This window comes from Cebus imitator, unplaced genomic scaffold (assembly GCF_001604975.1).
Source record: "Cebus imitator isolate Cc_AM_T3 unplaced genomic scaffold, Cebus_imitator-1.0 Scaffold122, whole genome shotgun sequence".
In the NCBI taxonomy this organism is placed as follows: Eukaryota; Metazoa; Chordata; class Mammalia; order Primates; family Cebidae; genus Cebus; species Cebus imitator.
In genome coordinates this window covers 3,028,718-3,046,782 of record NW_016107437.1, presented here as the reverse complement: position 1 = coordinate 3,046,782, position 18,065 = coordinate 3,028,718, and the positions used below count along the sequence as shown (strand labels likewise).

At 44.6% G+C, this 18,065-nt stretch overlaps 1 protein-coding gene and 1 pseudogene across 6 annotated transcripts in view; one reads left to right on the top strand and one right to left on the bottom strand.

Annotated features, from left to right (window-relative positions):
* The window catches only part of SNX29 (sorting nexin 29), a 589,908-nt gene that overhangs the window by 329,254 nt on the left and 242,589 nt on the right, over nucleotides 1-18,065 (bottom strand). The gene's annotated exons all lie outside the window — the stretch shown is intronic.
* On the top strand, nucleotides 4,501-5,865 carry LOC108312223 (annotated as a pseudogene). The gene has a single exon (XR_001828551.1). The product of XR_001828551.1 is annotated as a fructose-bisphosphate aldolase A-like (transcript).

Here is an 18,065-nt window from a genome sequence, read left to right as displayed (position 1 = left end):
GAGACAGAGACAGAGACAGGGAGACAGAGAGAGAGAGAGAGAAAGAGGAAAGTTTTAAGTAACATTTATTCTGCCCCTCGATTCTAGCAGAAAGAAGTCCTACAAAAACAGAAAATTGTACTTTTCCAGTAATCCCTAAATTGCTATTTATTTCTGAATCTTTATCTGTTACCATTCAGTTTCCTAGATTTTCCATACACTGCCAAAAGAACTGTCATTTTTATGTCAGAATCTACACCCCAAGCACACATGCATACACACACACATCCAATTTACAACCCATGCTTTCATCCACTTTTTATTATGTTTAAGTTTTCTGTTCAAAACACGGATGAAGTTTCCTTTCAATGAAGGGAAATGTGGATGCAAATCTTTTTTTACCCAGAAGTTTTTTTCATTTCTTTCCTCCTTGTTATTTTGAGTCTTGCTACTGAGTCGAAAAGCAAGAACCCTGAAAAATATCCCAGTGTTACACAGGTGAAAATGTATCAATACAGAAAAGTAACTTGGGAAAATGGAAAGCAGAAATAGTGATTTCCATAATAAAACTCCTGACAAACTCGAGCAGTAGTGCACGGAAAAAAAATCTGCCTGCACTGCTCCCATCCGACATGCCAAAAATGTACCTCTGAATGTGAAAATGGATCATTGCAGCTTCCTAATCAAATTTCAAATTAAGTACTGCAAGCCCGGGAGACAGCCTCACACAGCAAGTTAGAAACATGAGCACTGCAGGATGTCTGGCACTAGCTGGTCTCTGAGTGACTTCTGCCAACTCTGGGGCACGCTGGTGAAGGGGAACTCGACAGTTTGTGCTTGTCTTCCCTAAACTTACTCAACACCAGGGACAATCAGAGAGAGACAAAGGAAAGAAAGAATGAGCAAGTGAGCCTGTTTCCGACGGACTGCAAAGGTCATCTGATAAGGTAAACAGCTTAGAAGAAAACATTAAAGAAAAATGAAAAAAGAGACAAAATTAGGGCAGGACACAGAGCGATTTCAAGACAAAGTGACCAAACCGTAGACAGAGAGAGAAGGAAAGAGAGGCAAAGGAGGAAGGAAGAAATGAGGGAGAGAAGTAGACATACACACACTCAGGGGAAGAGAAGGAGGAGGCAGAGGAAGAGAGAGAAATACGCGGAAGGAATGAGAGCCACATTTAAGGTAGGGAGCTGAGAACCAAACAGGAAGTCGTGAACCCATCATCCATCTACTCAGCGGGGAATGAACAACTCTCCATCCAACGACCCCCAGAACCGCTGGCCTGAAACCAACAGCATTTAATCTCTAACAGCAAATCATTTTCAGGCATAAAATTAACAGAAACACTGGTTTAAAAACAAACTTGGGTAAGATGCCAACAGTACACATGACTAAAGAAAAAACAGATGAATTCAATTTCAACAAAATTAAAAACGTATGCTTTAAGGACACCATCAAGAAAACGAAACTCACTGAATGGGGAAAAAAAAAAAACGTATATAAATCACATATCCCTGATAAGGGTCTAATATCCATAATACACAAAGAACTCATACAACTCAACAATAAAAAAAGACAACTAAACAAATTAAGCAATGGACAAAAGACACGAAAATACATCTTTTGAATATTTATAAATGCCCAGTAAGTCCATGAAAAGATACTCAACACCATCAACCATCAGGGAAATGCAGATCTAAACCACTGATTGGCAAATGTGAAGACACCACTTCACATCCACTCGGATGTCTACAATAAAAAAAGGCAGACAATAACAAATGTTTGGTGAGGATACATCAGAATAATCGGAAGCTTCATTCACTGCAGGTGGGAAGGTACAGCCGCTTTGACCCAGCAATTCCGCTCCTAGGTCTATGCCCAAGAGAAATGAAAAACATGTCCACACAGCTTGTACACAAATGTTCATTGCAACATTATTTATAATAACCACAAAGTGAAACTCGTTGACTAATGAAAGGGTAAACAAAATGTGGCATATCCTTAGAGTCAAATGTTTTTTAGCCATAAAAAGTATGCCATCCTGATTCATGCTTCAATGTAGATAAATCTTGAAAAATTTATGCTAAGTGAAACAAAGTTATCACAAACCACCACGCACTGTATGACTCCCCTGATAAGAAGTGTTCAGAAAAGGCACATCCACAGGGACAGAAAGCAGAATGGGGCTTGCCAGGCCCTGGGGTCTGGAGAGTGAGTACACACAGAAATGGGGTCTTTGTGAGGGAGCGAAAATGCTCTAAAATGGATTGTGGAGACACACAATCTCCCAAGACTACAACTTGCCAGGCTGGGACTTGGGAGGCACAACTTTATGAATGTATTAAAAAAATCGCCAAATCATGCATTAAATAGGTGAATTGTATGGCCTGTGTATTATATCTCAATAAATGAGATATATTTGTATGTATTTTTTTTTCACCTTTCATTTTAGATTTGGGGGTACACGTGCAGGTTTGTTACATGGGTATACTGCATTAGCTGAGGTTTGGGGTATAAATGATCTCATCACCTGGGTAGTAAGCTTAGTACCCAACTGGTAGTTTTTCAACCCCTGCTCCTCTCTTCCTCCCCTGCTAGTAGCTCCTCAGTGTCTACTGTTAGCATCTTTATGTCCAGGAGTACCCAGTGTTTAGCTCCCACTTGTAAATGAGAACATGCAATATCTGGTTTCCTGGCAGGGCACTAATTTGCTTAGAATAATGGCCTGCAGCCACATTCATATTGCTGCAAAGGACACAATTTCTTTGTATGGCTGTATAGTATTCCACAGTGAATATGTACCGCATATTCTTTACCCAGTCTACCACTGACGGCTACCTGGATTGACTCCATGTTTTTTCAGGGAGGAGGGAGGAAGAAGGAGAAGAAGTGGGGAGGAGGAGGCATAGGAAGACGAAGACAAAGAAGGAGGAGGCATTTCCAGCAAACCAAGCTGCTCCTCCATTTCTCATCCAGAACTGTAGTGACTTGAATGTGAGGATCAGGGTTTCAATCTCCCAAGACTACAACTTGCCAGGCTGGGGCATGAGAGGGCAAGCTCAGGGTAGACCATCTCCCCCTACCAGCCTCCATGCCCCTCCAAGCCCACACTGGGTGAGCTGTGAACTGAGTGCTGAGGCTGCAAGTGAGCACAGAGGTGTCTCCACAGGATCATATTCAGAAGGACCAATCTGTGCTGACTTCTGTGTGTCATCTCGTTTCCACCTCCCTCACGGGGACATTTTCTCCCCAAAGTCACCTCCTAGGCTGCAGCCATCCTGGGTGACAGAGTGAAACCCTGTCTCAAAAAGGAAAAGAAAAGGTCCTTGTTGGCTTTGGGGAGAATCACACTCTCATGAATAGCCAGACCCCAACGCTTCCACTACTCCACCATGAAGCCCACGAAAGATTAAAAATGAAAACTCTTCTTTTGTTTACCAAAGGAAACATAAACCATGATTCAAACATTTATTTGTTTCTTTGTTTGTCTGAGACCGAGTCTCACTCTGTCACCCACCCTGGAGTATAGTGGTGCAACCTTGGCTCACTGCAACCTTGACCTCCTGAGTTCAAAGAATTCTCATGCCTCAGCCTCCCAAGTATCTGGTATTACAGGTGCATGTCACCATATCCAGCTAATTTTTCTATTTTTCATATAGAGAGGGTTCCACCATGTTGGTGAGGCTGGTCTCAAACTCCTGGACTCAAGTGATCCTCCCTCCTCAGCTTCCCAAAGTGCTGGGGTTACAGGTGTGAGCCACCTTTCCAGCCAACTTGAGCACTTAAACCACATCTACTAACATGGCTTACAAGTGCATCTTCTCCTTTAATGTCCACAAGATCTTTAAAATGTCCTCAAACAAAGACTTGTAGGTATCATCCTCAAAATATGGGCTGTCCACCAAGTGCCTAAATCAGAACAACTGCTAAAAACCTAAACAGGGGCACACAACCAGAAAGGTTCATGACTACTCCCAGACACGAGAACTTGCGAACCCATTAAAACAAAGGGCAAGCATCTTTATTGATACCAAGCCCTCACACAGCCCAGAGGAAAAATCCTTGAAATATACAGGCCAAGAAAATGGGCTGACAATTGACCAAAAAGAAATCTGATTTATAAACACAGGAAAAACGTATTTTATCTCCATAGCAACTTATGAATTACAAATATAACCAGCCAAGTTTTTGCCTACAGGAGTTCTAATGGCAACAACCATGAATGCTGGTGAGAGTGGCCAACAGGTCCTGCTTGCTGGTGACACTTTCAAATGGACACAGTCCAGGGGAGCAACATGGAAATCCGAAATAGAAGTCCAAAATACCTTAGCACTTCATTCGGCAATTCAGCTTACCAGACCACATCCTCCAAAATAACTACAAATGTAGGGAAATTCTGTACACAAAAAGCACCCCCTGCAGCATTTTGCAGGATAGTAACAGTTTTTTTTTTAAAAAGGCCTGCCACTCACCCCTTTCCCTCCGACAGATCCCTGGCCAGACATTTATTTCTCTTGACAACCAAGGGCCTCTGTCTGGATTTCTAAGGAAGAAATTTTCTTTGAAGATCTGGAACTTGCTACCACCAGCACCACACCCTACCAATATCCAGCACTGACCCCCGAGTAGAAAAAGGAGCTGTCTGACATTGCTCACTGCATCGTGGCCCTGGGCAAGGGCATCCTGGCTGCAGATGAGTCCACTGGGAGCACTGCCAAGCAGCTGCAGTCCATTGGCACCAAGAACACTGAGGAGAAGTGGTGCTTCTACCACCAGCTGCTGCTGAGAGCTGAGAACCGCATGACCCCTGCATCGGGGGCGTCATTCTCTTCCACAAGACACTCTACCAGAAGGGGGATGATGGATGTCCCTTCCCCCAAGTTACCAAATCCAAGGGCAGTGTTGTGGACATCAAGGTAGACAAGAGTGTGGTCCCCCTGGCAGGGACAAATGTAAGACCACCACCCAAGGGCTGGATGGGCTGTCTGAACGCTGTGCCCAGTACAAGACAAACGGTGCTGACTTTACCAAGTGGCGTTGTGTGCTGATGACTGGGGAACACACCCCCTCAATCCTCGCCATCATGGAAAATGCCAACGTCCTGGCCTGTTATGCCAGCATCTACCAGCAGAATGGCATTGTGCCCATCGTGGAGCCTGAAATCCTCCCTGATGGGGACCATGACTTGAAGCGCTGTCAGTATGTGACCGAGATGGTGCTGGCTGCTGTCTACAAGGCTCTGAGAGACCACCACGTCTACCTGGAAGGCACCTTGCCCCAAAGCCCAACATGGTTACACCAGGCCACATCCCCACTCAGAAGTTTTCTCACGAGAAGATTGCCATGGCAACTGTCACAGCACTGCGCGCGCTCAGTTCCCCGAGCTGTCCTTGGGATCACCTTCCTTTCTGGAGGCCAGAGTGAGAAGGCATCCATCAACCTCAGTGCCATTAACAAGTGCCCCCTGCTGAAGCATGAGGCCCTTACCTTCTCCTAGGGCCGAGTCCTGCAGGCCTCTGCCCTGTAGCCTGGGGCAGGAAGAAAAACAAGGCGGCGGCGCAGGAGGAGTACATAAAGCACGCCCTGGCCAACAGCTTCGCCTGTCAAGGAAAGTACACCCCAACCAGTCAGACAGGGGCTGCTGCCAGCAAGTCCTTCTTCATCTCTAACCATGCCTACTAAGTGGAGGTGTTCCCAGGCTGCCCCCAACACTCCAGGCCCCACCCCCTCCCACATTCTCTTGAAGAGGGGGCCTCCTACTCCGGGGCTCCAGGCTGGCTTGCCCATGCTCTTGCCTTCCTCATCACAGTGGTGTGCGGTGTCGTCTGTGAATGCTAACTCCATCACCCTTTCCAGCACACTGCCAATTAACAGCTATTTAAGCTGGCGGTAGAGGGGGAAGGTCCAACAATTTGGAATTGACTAGAACTATGGTCTGTCCTCTAGCTGGAATATCACACAATTGTTACAAATTAGGGCAATGCAATCCACATAAATGATAGAAGAGGCTTTGAGATAGACAATAAAGTGAGAAAAAAAACAATATACAACACTGTATGCACAGCAGGAGTTTACGTTTTGTTTTTTTATTTTGTTTCATTTTTTGAGACAAAGTCTCGATCTGTTGCCAGGCTAGAGTGCAGTGACACAATCTCAGCTCACTGCAATCGCTGCCTCCCGGATTGAAGCCATTCTCCTGGCTCAGCCTCCCAAGTAGCTGGGACTACAGGCGCGCACCACCACACCCAGATAATTTTTGGTTTTTTAAGTACAGAGGGGGTTTCACCATGTTGGCCAGGATGGTCTTGATCTCCTGACCTCGTGATTTGCCCTCCTCGGCCTCCCAAAGCACTGGGATTACAGGAGTGAGCCCAGGCTCTACTATGTTTTTAAGAAAGTGTCTACAGAGGGGGAAAGTCTTTTAAAGGAAGTTCTGTTTCCTCATTTTTTCTAGTGAGCTGGGATGGTATGGTAGAAAGGGACTGTTTTAGAATCCAATCCAGGGACCTTTGCATCCTATTTAATCAACTTGTGCCCTCGTTTCCTAATCAGACAGTTGAACCTTTAAATGACTTGTTACCAGCATGGTACAGTGGTTCACATCTGTAATCCCAGCACTTTGGGAGGCCTAGGTGAAAGGATCACCTGAGGTCACGAGATCGAGACCGGCATGGCCAACATGGTGAAATCCCATCTGTAATAAAAAACATGAAAATTAGCAAGGCATGGTGGTGCATGCCTATAGTCCCAGCTATGCGGGAGGCTGAGGCCGGAGAATCATTTGAACCTGGGAGGTAGAAGCTGCAGTGAACTGAGATCATGCCACTGCACTCCTCCCTGGGCAATAGAGAGTCCGTCTCAATAAATAAATAAATACAACTATTACAAGGGAAAAAAATTATTCTTAAGAGTCACAACTGCAGCTTGCAGCCCAAATCGTTTCTAGATGATGGAGTGGTATTAATGTATTCACTTTGGATTTGGTTTCCCTATTTTCTCCGCAACCTAACTCAAAGATAAGCATTTGGGGCATTCAAGGCCTACCATCTGCTCATTAGTTAAAAAACAAATGCTAAAATTTGTCTACTTGCAGCTTTGTTTGATCTGTCTCAAAATACATTGGCATTTCCCCTAATGTTGAACAGGTCCTTCCAGTATTTAGGCAAGACTGATGAACTCATTTGCAGAATGGTCCAGTTTCCACAAACAAGCTGTCACTAAAGCAAGAGGGTTAGTTGGACTTTGCAATCCTGCTACTGTTTACCAAGGCACCTTTCCTCAGTACTACTGCGGGCCCAGCAGATGGGCTGCTAATGAAGAGAATGTGATTGTCTATTTGAAAACTACAGGCTATTTTCTGCTACTGATAAATCATGGTTGTAATTACTCTGCTCAAACAGGAAGTCAGACACAGTGATATTTCTCAAGTTTAAGAACAAGTTCCTGAGTCTAAAGATCAGCTTAAGGCGCCATCTTTCTGGACAGTTTGCAAGCAAATTTCGACAACTAATGAAAGCTGTCTTTTACATTTTCTTTGTTTAAACACTCCTAGAACAGGAGTGTACCAACTATGACCCTGAGGCTAAATCTGGGCTCACAGAAGTTTTTGTAAATAAAATTTTATTGGCATACAGCCAAACCCATGCATTTACACATGTCTCTGGCTGCTGCAACAGCAGGACTGAATAGTTATAACAGAGACCCATCTGGCCACCAAAGCCAAAAATATTTACTATCCGGCCTTTTATAGAAAAAGTTTGCTGAACCCTGTCCTAGAAAGAATGAAACCAGTTCCTCTGAATTACCTAGTAAGTCCAACCAGACCAGTATGAAACAGAACTGACCTGCCTGAGCCACCTAGGTGCAAGCACAGTTGACTAGTACAAGTAGGACAGCAGCAGTAACCTCAGCGCCAGCTCAGTTCATCCCTTTTGACTTGGCTGAAGGCAAAACGACCCAAAGAACAGCAACCTTCTACCCTACTCCAAGCGCGAGGTAAACCCCTTTGACGGTAGATCTCTGAAGAACACATGAAGTATCTTCCTTTTTTTTTTTTTTTTTTTTAGAATATCACGTGACAGTCTTTAAAAAAAAAATTCTTCAAAGGGAATTTTAAAGGATGAAAAATGGTAGGAAGAATGTTTATTTGGGGCCGTTTGATATGGTCCACTGGAGCTAAGTCACAAAAGTATCTCTACATTGGCAAAAACTCATGCTTGGTCCAACTGGCCATTTGACATCAGGGACATGAAACCACTCTCCTTCTTGGCTTCACCACATATACGAGGTGGAAATCAGTTAGATGTGCATTTAGATCCTGACTAGGCCTAAAATCCTAGGAGTATTCTCACCACCTCCATCACTGATTCATGAACACATCCAGATCATATTTACTGAACACCTACTACGTGCCAGGTACTATGCTGGTGCTTTAGGTATGGAGGCCAATAACACAAACAGGAATCCTGCCACCAGAGAGCTTACAGACTAGTGGAAAAACTGAAAACAAGTCAAACCACTGATAAGTAAGACCCAATGCAAACTGTGACAAGTGCCCCAGAGAACACAGCTGGAATACTGAAGCGGGTGGGGGATGTTCTGGCAGAAAGGCCATAGAATGGCTCTCTGAGGAGGTGGCAAGTCCAACGTCCATGCTAAGGAATGAGGGCGAGCTACCTCTGTAAGGCACTTACAAGTTGAGGAGAAAGGTGCACTTACAAAGATCAGCAGGAGTCAGAAGACTCGATGGAGGCGCCCTCGTGTGGTCACAGCGGGGAGGCAGGCTACCCCACATCTCCAGCTTTGCAATGAAGTTCCTCCGGCTCTTAACTCCCCACGTGGCCTCAGGCAGATCAAGTCTCTGTGCCCCTAGGTTTTTCACATGAACAGTGGGGAGACTCAAGAGACAGGGACTTAAGTCTGCCCAGCCCTCAGGCCAGAAAAGCATGTCATGTTCCAGGAACTGAAATGAGATGACACAGGCAAAGAATAGCATAGGAAGGGAGCGGCGCACCAGACAGGGTTGGAAAGGTGGGCAGGGCCAAGTCAGGCAGGGTCGGGAAGGTCATGGTAAGGCATCTGGATTTCATTTTAATTGCAATGGGAAGTCACTGAAGGGTTTTAAGCAGGAAAATATCCTGAGCATATTTGTATTTTTAAAAGAAAACTCTGTGTTGTGAAGAATGGAGGAAGAGGGGCCAGAGTGGAGGCAGAGAGCACACAGGATACTGCTGCTGTCAGGGTCTGTGCTGGAGAGAAGGTAAAGCAGCTCAACTTGACCTCGAGTACCTGCTCAGGCAAACATCTATAACACTGTGCTGAGAAAGGTTTGGACGTTTAGACAGGAATCACTGGGGAAAGGTATCCTGTTTGATTAACAACTCCTCCCATGGGTGTAGAAGGGAGAATAGCAGTAACATGCCAATATCTGTCCTCCACCTCTCTACAGAGACTGAGAACATTCCAGTACCTCTAACACTACTGTGTCTACAGCTCAGCTGGGGGCTTTGTTAAAGTGCAGACTCAGAGACAGTAAGGTCTGGGGTGGGGCCTGACATTCTGCAATTCTTTTTTTCGTTTCCTGACAGGGTCTCACTGTGTTGCCCCGTCTGATCTTGAATTCCTGGGCTGAAGTGATCCTCCTACCTCAGCCTCTCGAAGTGCTGAGACTACAGGCGTGAGCCAGTCCAGCAACATCCTGCATCTCTAACATTCACCTAGGTAACAAGGCCTCTGCTGCTGGTCCAGAGATTTTTTTTTTAAACCGGAGTCTCACTCTGTCGCCCAGGCTGGAGTACACTGGCATGTTCTCAGCTCACTGCAACCTCCACCACCTCGGTTTAAGCAATTCTCCTGCCTCGGAATCTGGAGTAGCTGAGATTACAGGCACAAGACATCACACCTGGCTAATTTTTGTACTTCTAGCAGAGACAGGGTTGCACCATGCTGGCCAGGCCAGTCTTGAACTCCTGACCTCAGGTGATCCGCCCACCTCGGCCTGCCAAAGGGCTGGAATTACAGGCGGAGCCACCCTGCCCAGCCTCAAAGACCTCATTCTGAATAGCAAGAATCTAGAAAACACGTATTTTCTCCCCATATATTTGCGTGAGATAATCTCCAGCTCCCAGGGCCTAACAGAAAAAGGACACTCAGCAATTGTTGACAGAATTGAGCTGGTGATTTCTGTGTGCCCTTCAGCCTTCAATTGCTATGAAAAGAACTCCAGGCAGTTAACCATAAAACATGAGCAACAGCACAAGTGTGTATCGTCCATCTTCTGTGGAGCTGCACCACACTGTCACTGAGGTGCAGATCATTTGTGTGGGGGTAAGGGGTCCAAGAGAAGAAATGAGGAAGATACAGAGGCGAGAAATACACTGAACAGCGTTGATCCTAACCACAGGGTCATGATCAGAACACTCAGCTCTGTGAGATGACAGAGCAAGTCCAATGAGAAGGAAGAGGGGGGCTGCTACGTCCCCAGAAAAGCAGCACCCCAACCCGCCTGACTCTCAGATGCACTGTACTACAACAGCAATGCTGGCTTCTTTGTTACAAAAGCCCAACAGTGAGTTTGCAGCCTCATCCCAGAATTCACCACAGTCCCGGCCCAAATCTTAACTTATCTGATCATCAGCCAAGTCCAAATTTCCCTCTCAAAGACAGATTCAAATCAGGTTTGATTAAGGATGGTAGCCAGACCCTGCCGCTTGCAGATGAATTCGGCCAGTGGATGTGTTATATAAGTGCTACCAAAACCTGAAGGCTCGCTGGTGCACGGTGGCTCACGCCTGTAATCCCAGAACTTTGGGAGGCCAAGGTGGGCTGATCACCTGAGGCTGGAAGTTCAAGACCAGCCTGACCAATATAGTGAAACCCCATGTCTACTAAATATTTAAAAAAAAAAAGGGAGAGAGATCCAAGATGGCTGATTACTAGCAGCTCGGGATTGTAGCTCCCAGTGAAAGCGCAGAGAACGAGAGGACACCACACTTTCAGATCAATTTTTGCTGCTCACGCACCAGGTGATTCCCAGCGGAGGAGCCCCACGGGTTGCCAGTGCGACTCTTGTGGCCAGCGAGGCGGTTTTGCCGCTACCTTGGTGCAGCGGTTCTTGGTGCAGAGTAAAAGCACCATCAATCTTAAAGCTGCTGTTTTGGCCAGCACAGTGGGTTGCTCAGATTTTAGCGCCGGGAATCAACAAGTTGGACGTCCATTCAGAAACCCAACTATAAAGACGGTAATTATAAAGACCACAGATGGATAAATCTATAACGAAGGGAAGAAACCAGCCTAAAAAGGCTGAGAATACCCAAAATCAGAACGCCTCTCCCACTACAGGGGATCACAGTTCCTCATCAGCAACAGAACAAGGCTTGATGGAGAAAGACTGTGTTCCATTATCAGAAGCAGGCTTTAAAAAGTGGGTGATAAGAAACTTCTGGGAATTAAAAGAACTTGTTCTAACCCAATGCAAAGAAACTAAGAACTTCAAAGGAAGAATTGACGAAATGTTAACAACAATACACAATTTAGAGAGGAATATAAGTGAATTAATGGAGCTGAAAAACACAACACAAGAACTTCGTGAAGTATGCACAAGTTTTAACAGTCGAATTAATCAAGCAGAAGAAAAGATATCAGAGGTCGAAGACCAACTTAATGAAATAAAATGTGAAGACAAGATTAGAGAAAAAAGGATAAAAAGAAACGAGCAAAGTCTCCAAGAAATATGGGACTATGTGAAAAGACCTAATCTACGTTTGATAGGTGTACCTGAATGTGACGAAGAGAATCAATCCAAGCTGGAAAATACGCTTCAGGATATTCTTCAGGAAAACTTTCCCAACCTAGCAAAGCAGGACAATATTCAACTCCAGGTAATACAGAGAATACCACATAGATATTCCTCAAGAAGACCAACCTCAAGGCACATCATCGCCAGATTCACCAGGGTTGAAATGAAGGAGAAAATACTGAGGGCAGCCAGAGAGAAAGGTCAGGTTACCCATAAAGGGAAGCCTATCAGACTCACAGCAGATCTCTCAGCAGAAACCCTGCAAGCCAGAAGAGAGTGGGGGCCAATATTCAACATCCTTAAAGAAAAGAACTTTCAACCCAGAATTTTACATCCAGCCAAACTAAGTTTCATAAGCGAAGGAAAAATAAAAACTTTTGTGAATAAGCAAGCACTCAGAGATTTCATCACCACCAGGCCTGCTTTACAAGAGCTTCTGAAAAAACCACTACAAACAGAAAGGAACAACCAGTATCAGTCTTTCTAAAAAATACCAAAAAATAAAGAACATCAACATAATTAAGAACTTGTCTCAACTAATGGGAAAAACAGCCAGCTAACATTAAACGGCAATATCAAACTCACATATATTATTATTAATTCAACTAAATCCCCCAATCCAAAGTTACAGACAGGCAAAAAAAAAGCCAAGACCCATTGGTATGCTGCATCCAGACCCATCTCACATGCAAGGATACAGAATGACTCAAAACAAAGGGATGGAGAAAAATTTACCAACCAAATGGAGGGCGAAAATAATAAATAGAAAGCAGGAGTTGCAATTTTTCCTGATAGACTTTAAAGCAACAAAGATCAAAAGAAGCAAAGGATATTACATAATGATAAAAGGATCAATGCAACAAGAAGAGCTAAAGATCCTAAATATATACGCACCCAATACAGGAATACCCAGACATATAAGACTTATAAAGAGACTTAGATTCCCACACAATAATAGTAGGAGACTTCAACATCAAACATCACACAGATCAATGAGACAGAAAGTTAACATCGATATCCAGGACTTGAACTCAGATCGGGAACAAGTAGACTTAATTAACATTTATAGAACTCTCCACTTTAAATATACAAAATATACACTCTTATTAGTACCACATCACACCTTTTTACAGGTTTAAATGAAATATTGGTTGGCTGCTTGTTAGTTATTTTCTTCCCTCATTTTTTTTTTTCCATGTCTCTATTACTAAACACAATTACAGGCATACCCATTTTTAGACTGCATTCTAAAGCCCAGGCAATAAAGTAACACCCCAGTTCTCTCTCCCTCTCCTTCTTCCTCATTCTTCCTTTCCTTCATTTTTTCTTTCTTTTTTTATTCTTTCTCTTTCTTCCTTTCTCTCTTTCTAAGAAAAAAAAAAAAATTAGCTAGATGTGATGGAGCACCTGTAATCCCAGCTATGAGGGAGGCTGAGGCAGAAGAATTGCTTGAATCACGGAGGCAGAGGTTGCAGTGAGCCAATATCACACCACTGTACTCCAGCCTGTGTTTCAGAGTGAGACTTTGTCTCAAAAAAAAAACACCTGAGGGCTCAGTCCATGACCTTCAGCTTCCCTGGAAACGCAAGCTCTCTTTCTAGAATAAAGAGAGAACCTGTGGCTCCATGAGGACCCCTTCAGCCACATGAGCTGCCTCCTATCAACCATATAGTCTACAGATTCTCTTTCCCTCTCTTTCTCCCTTTTAAACTCACAGAATTACAAAACCCTTCATTTTTAAAGAGTTTACCTTAATAGTGCACATTCATTTTCAGAGGGTCATTAAAAAATCACGAGAACATTCTCCTGTTGCAGGGCGGTGATTCATGCTTTCTGCCAGCATTCACTTCATTTTTGGACCTCTGCTGGTTACAACATCCCAAACTCCCAGACAATATTAATTCAATTTATTCTGTACCTTTCTAGTGGCTGCCTATTAACATTAAACACATACAGCACTTTTCAGATCTCCAGAATGTCGAACAAGACTGTTCTTCAGATAATCTAAGTGTGAAAAGATTAATCATCACTAGGATTAATTGTTAGAAAAGAGTGGAACAACAGAGAAGTCATTTGTATGCAAGGGGTTTAGTACCTTGGATGAATTTGCCCCTTGCTAGAATGCCGGAGGATGAGGGCTGGATGCTGGCTAGTTTCCCAGTGTAAAACACAGAATTCAATTGCTTCATCTGTCTAACTGGGGTTAGTTAAAAGGCAGGAGAGCCTCTTCATTAACTCTAGTGTATTATTGTGGAGTTAACTACATTCAGGGTGGCCAAGTCAATGTGGGCTGGATGCTAGAAAGTCAATACATTTTTTGACACATGAGGAAGAACAAGACTTGTTTGGGCTTTGCTGAGATCTGGTCAATTTCCTACATTAGCTCCTCAAATCTTCATGCAATGCAGGAAAGCCCTTAACTTTGCATGCTGCCTCTACCTTACAATTTGTATCTGGGCTGACCTGGATGCTATATTAGTCTGTTTTCATGATGCTGATATAGACATACCCAAGACTGAGCAACTTACAAAACAAAGAGGTTTAATGGGCTTACAGATCCACATGGTTGGAGAGGCCTCACAATCATGGCAGGAGGAGGAACAAATCACATCTTACATGGATGGTGGCACTCAGAGAGAGAGAGCTTGTGCAGGGAAACTCCCATTTTTAAAAGCCATTGGATCTCATGGGAGTTACTCACTATCACGAGAACAGGAGGGGAAAGACCTGCTCCCATGATTCAGTTACCTCCTACTGGGTTCCTCCCACAACACGTGGGAATTGTGGGGGTTACAATGCAAGGTGAGATTTAGGTGGTGACACAGCCAAATCATATCAGATGCCTACTGCAAAGTTTATGATACACCCAGAGCCAAGTAAAAAAGATGTCTCTTGAAGGTAGATATATTAAGACTTTGGCTGTCTTTATCTCTGATCAGAAGATAATAAAAGGCATTGATATTAATATTACTAATATTAATCAAGATTAATCAATACCAAAGGCAATTGTTAGGATAACAAATGTTAGAAAGATTTTAGACTGAATTAAGAGGTCACGATCCACAGGCTGGTTTGAAAGGTTACTGACCATCCTGCCCATGCTGAACAGAGCCAACAGTCTTCACCCTTTGAGGGGAGAATGCCCAAGTTTGGTTCTGAACTGGCCCTGTGCACAGCCATGGATCTCAATCCACAGTTAATGAGAACTGATCCTGCTCTTAGAACCCTGTCACATTTGCCTGGGCTCATTCTCAAGGTACTGCAAAAGTGTGCAAAGGGACACAGAACTGGGACTCCATCAGGCTTGCCTTGGTGGACTATTTGGTTTTGTGCCTGCTTACTATCCCAACAAAAAAAACAAACCCTTTGCCGAGACAAAGATCCACCGATAAATTCAACTACCCTCTCTGCTTTTGCACACATACGTTCTTTAGAATCCTTCAGTGAGCTCTGGCCGACTCACCTCCCTGTTTTGACCTAAAGAACTCACACTCAACCTTCAACCCTCTGATCAAATGTCACCTTCTCCAAGAACCCTTTGCTGATCTAGAGAACGGGTGAGGAGCTCTGTGTGGTGCTCATGCGAGAAAGCAACAAGCAAGAAGAGGGAGGGAGAGAGAAAGAAGGAAGGAGGAAGGACAGAGAGGAAAAGAAGAAGGAAAGAAGAAAAGAGAGGGAGGAAAGGACGGAGCAAGGGAGATGCTGAATCTGCCATATCTACTTGGTTCTTGTAGGCTGATGCCAGACGCCCAATAACCTACTATTCAAGTAGAATATTATTTTACATGCTGAGAAAGAAACAAGAGGAAAGAGAGTCTCACCCCACTCTCCAATACAAACAGCATGTTGACTAGGGGAGGAAGGCTATCATAGGCAAAGCCACTTCCCTGGGCAAGAGGTAAAAGCCATGGCTCTGGAGTGAGCAGACCTGGGCATCCACCTGAGCTCTCCCCTCCATTATCCACACGGCCTTCAGTGAGCTGCTGACCCCCTACTGAGACTCTGTTTCTTCCTGTGTTAAATAGAATGATGAGAATGTATCATAAAGTACTAAGGTAAGGATTCCATTAGCCCCTGGCCATGAAATGCTTGCCAACAGCCTGGCAAAAAGTAAGCCCTCAATACATGGCAGCCGCCATGACGACAGATGAGGCCATCCCCTCTAGGTCTCAATGCCTCATCATACCCAGACACGCTGGGCACACCCACAGGGCAAAGCAGCAGCACAGTCAACAGGTTTCAATTCAATCAAGTACACATGGCTCTCACCTAAATTTTTTGTCTTCTCTTGTTGCCCAGGCTGGAGTGCAGTGGCTAGATCTTGGCTCACTGCAACCTCCATCTCCCAGGTTCAAGTGATTCTCCTGCCTCAGCCTCCCAAGTAGCTGGGATTACAAGCACGCACCACCATACCTGGCTAATTTTTGTATTTTTTAGTAGAGACAGGATTTTACCACATTGGCCAGGCTCATCTCGAACTCATGACGTCAGGTAATCCACCAGCCTCAGCCTCCCAAAAAAGCTGGGATTACAGGCGTGAGCCACCATGCCCAGCCTAATTTTTCTATTTTTAGTAGAGACAGGGTTTTGCCATTTTGGCCACGCTGGTCTCCAACTCCTGGCCAAGTTGATCCTCCAGACTCAGCTTCCCAAAGTTCTGGGATTACAGGCGTGAGTCACTATGCCCAGCCTAATATTAATATAGTCTCGATTTTACACATAAGTAAACTCAGGTCCAGGGAGGGTATGTAACTTGCCTAGCATCACACGGCTGCTGAGTGGTACCGCTGGTGTTCACCCTCACATGGTCTGACTCCAGAAACCCTACTCATAACCACAACTCGCAATGAGGAAAAGCATTTCAGATTACTAGTGTCAAAAGGAGGCAAGAGCTAGAGTCCCAAATTTAGAATCCAAACACCTAACTCAATTTCACACTCTGTCACTTGACAGTTGCAGAGCCCTGCGCTGAGCATCACTTTAGCCACTTTTAAAGTGAAAATAATATCTACATTAGAGGCCTCAAAGGGCTGTCAAAGGATCCAAAAGATCCTTTGAGCGCAGTGGCTCACACCTATAACCCCAGCGCTTCTGGAGGCTGAGGTGGGTGCATCACCTAAGGTCAGAAGTTGGAGACCAGCCTGACCAACACGGCAAAACCTCATCTCTACTAAAAATATAAAAATTCGCTGGACATGGTGGCGGGTGTCTGTAATCCCAGCTACTTGGGAGGCTGAGGCAGGAGAATCACTTGAACCCGGGAGGCAGAGGTTGTGGTGAGCCGAGATCACACCACTATACTCTAGCCTGGGCAAGAGAGTGAGACTTCATCTCCAAAAACTGTCTCCAGCACTCTGCAGACAGTGAAGCTTCACCCAGATGTGAGGCAGCCGGCCCCGCTCTTCTTTCTGTCTGCACGGGAAGCCCAGCAGGAAGCTGCCCCAGCTGACTGTCCCTTTGACGTAAACACACAGGCTGGTGGTTATCTTGTATCAAATGGTCTTTTTCCCCGATAAATATAATGCATGTCCACTGTGGAAACTGGAGGGTAAAAATAAGCAGTAAATAACCATCGCCCTTAACCTGACCAATTCTGCATCTTTGAGAAGTTCCCAGGGAACCAGCATGGCTGGAGTAAACCAAGAAAAGACATGAGTGGTGTGAGATGGATGAGGAATAAAATACAGAAGTGGGTCCGCAATCCCTCTGAATTAAGCCGACAACGTAATTGAGGGAAGAACAATCTGTACCAAAAATTAGACCCACAAGGACAGTTCATTTTCTTCAAATTGGCAGTTTAACCCCAACAAGTGTCTGTAATAGGGCTTAGCAAACTACATCTCATGGGGAAATCCAGCCTGTGGTCTATTTCCACACAGTGTTTACATTTTAATGGAGGACGAGTGGAGGAAGAAGAGGGGGAAGAGTGAAAGGAAGAGAGAAAAGACGGGTACCAGCCAAAAAGTCTAAAATATTTGGCCCTTTACTGAAAGTGTGTGCCAACCTCTGGTCTCTAAGATAAAATAGAATGTATCTACTTCACGTAATTTGCAGGCATAATGAAATTTGTGCACATTTTAGAAAAAACCCAAATACCAAGCAGGTGCTGCCTAAACACAGGTCAGGAAGACACCCCCATCTCCAATGACATCTATACAAGCAGCAGCAGAACGCATCTAATTTGGCATGGAGTAACCAGTGCCCAGAGCCTAGATAGAAAAAAGGATGAAGAGGTCACAAGGAAAGGAGAGGCTTAGAGGATGGGCTGACATAAATTTCAAGACCG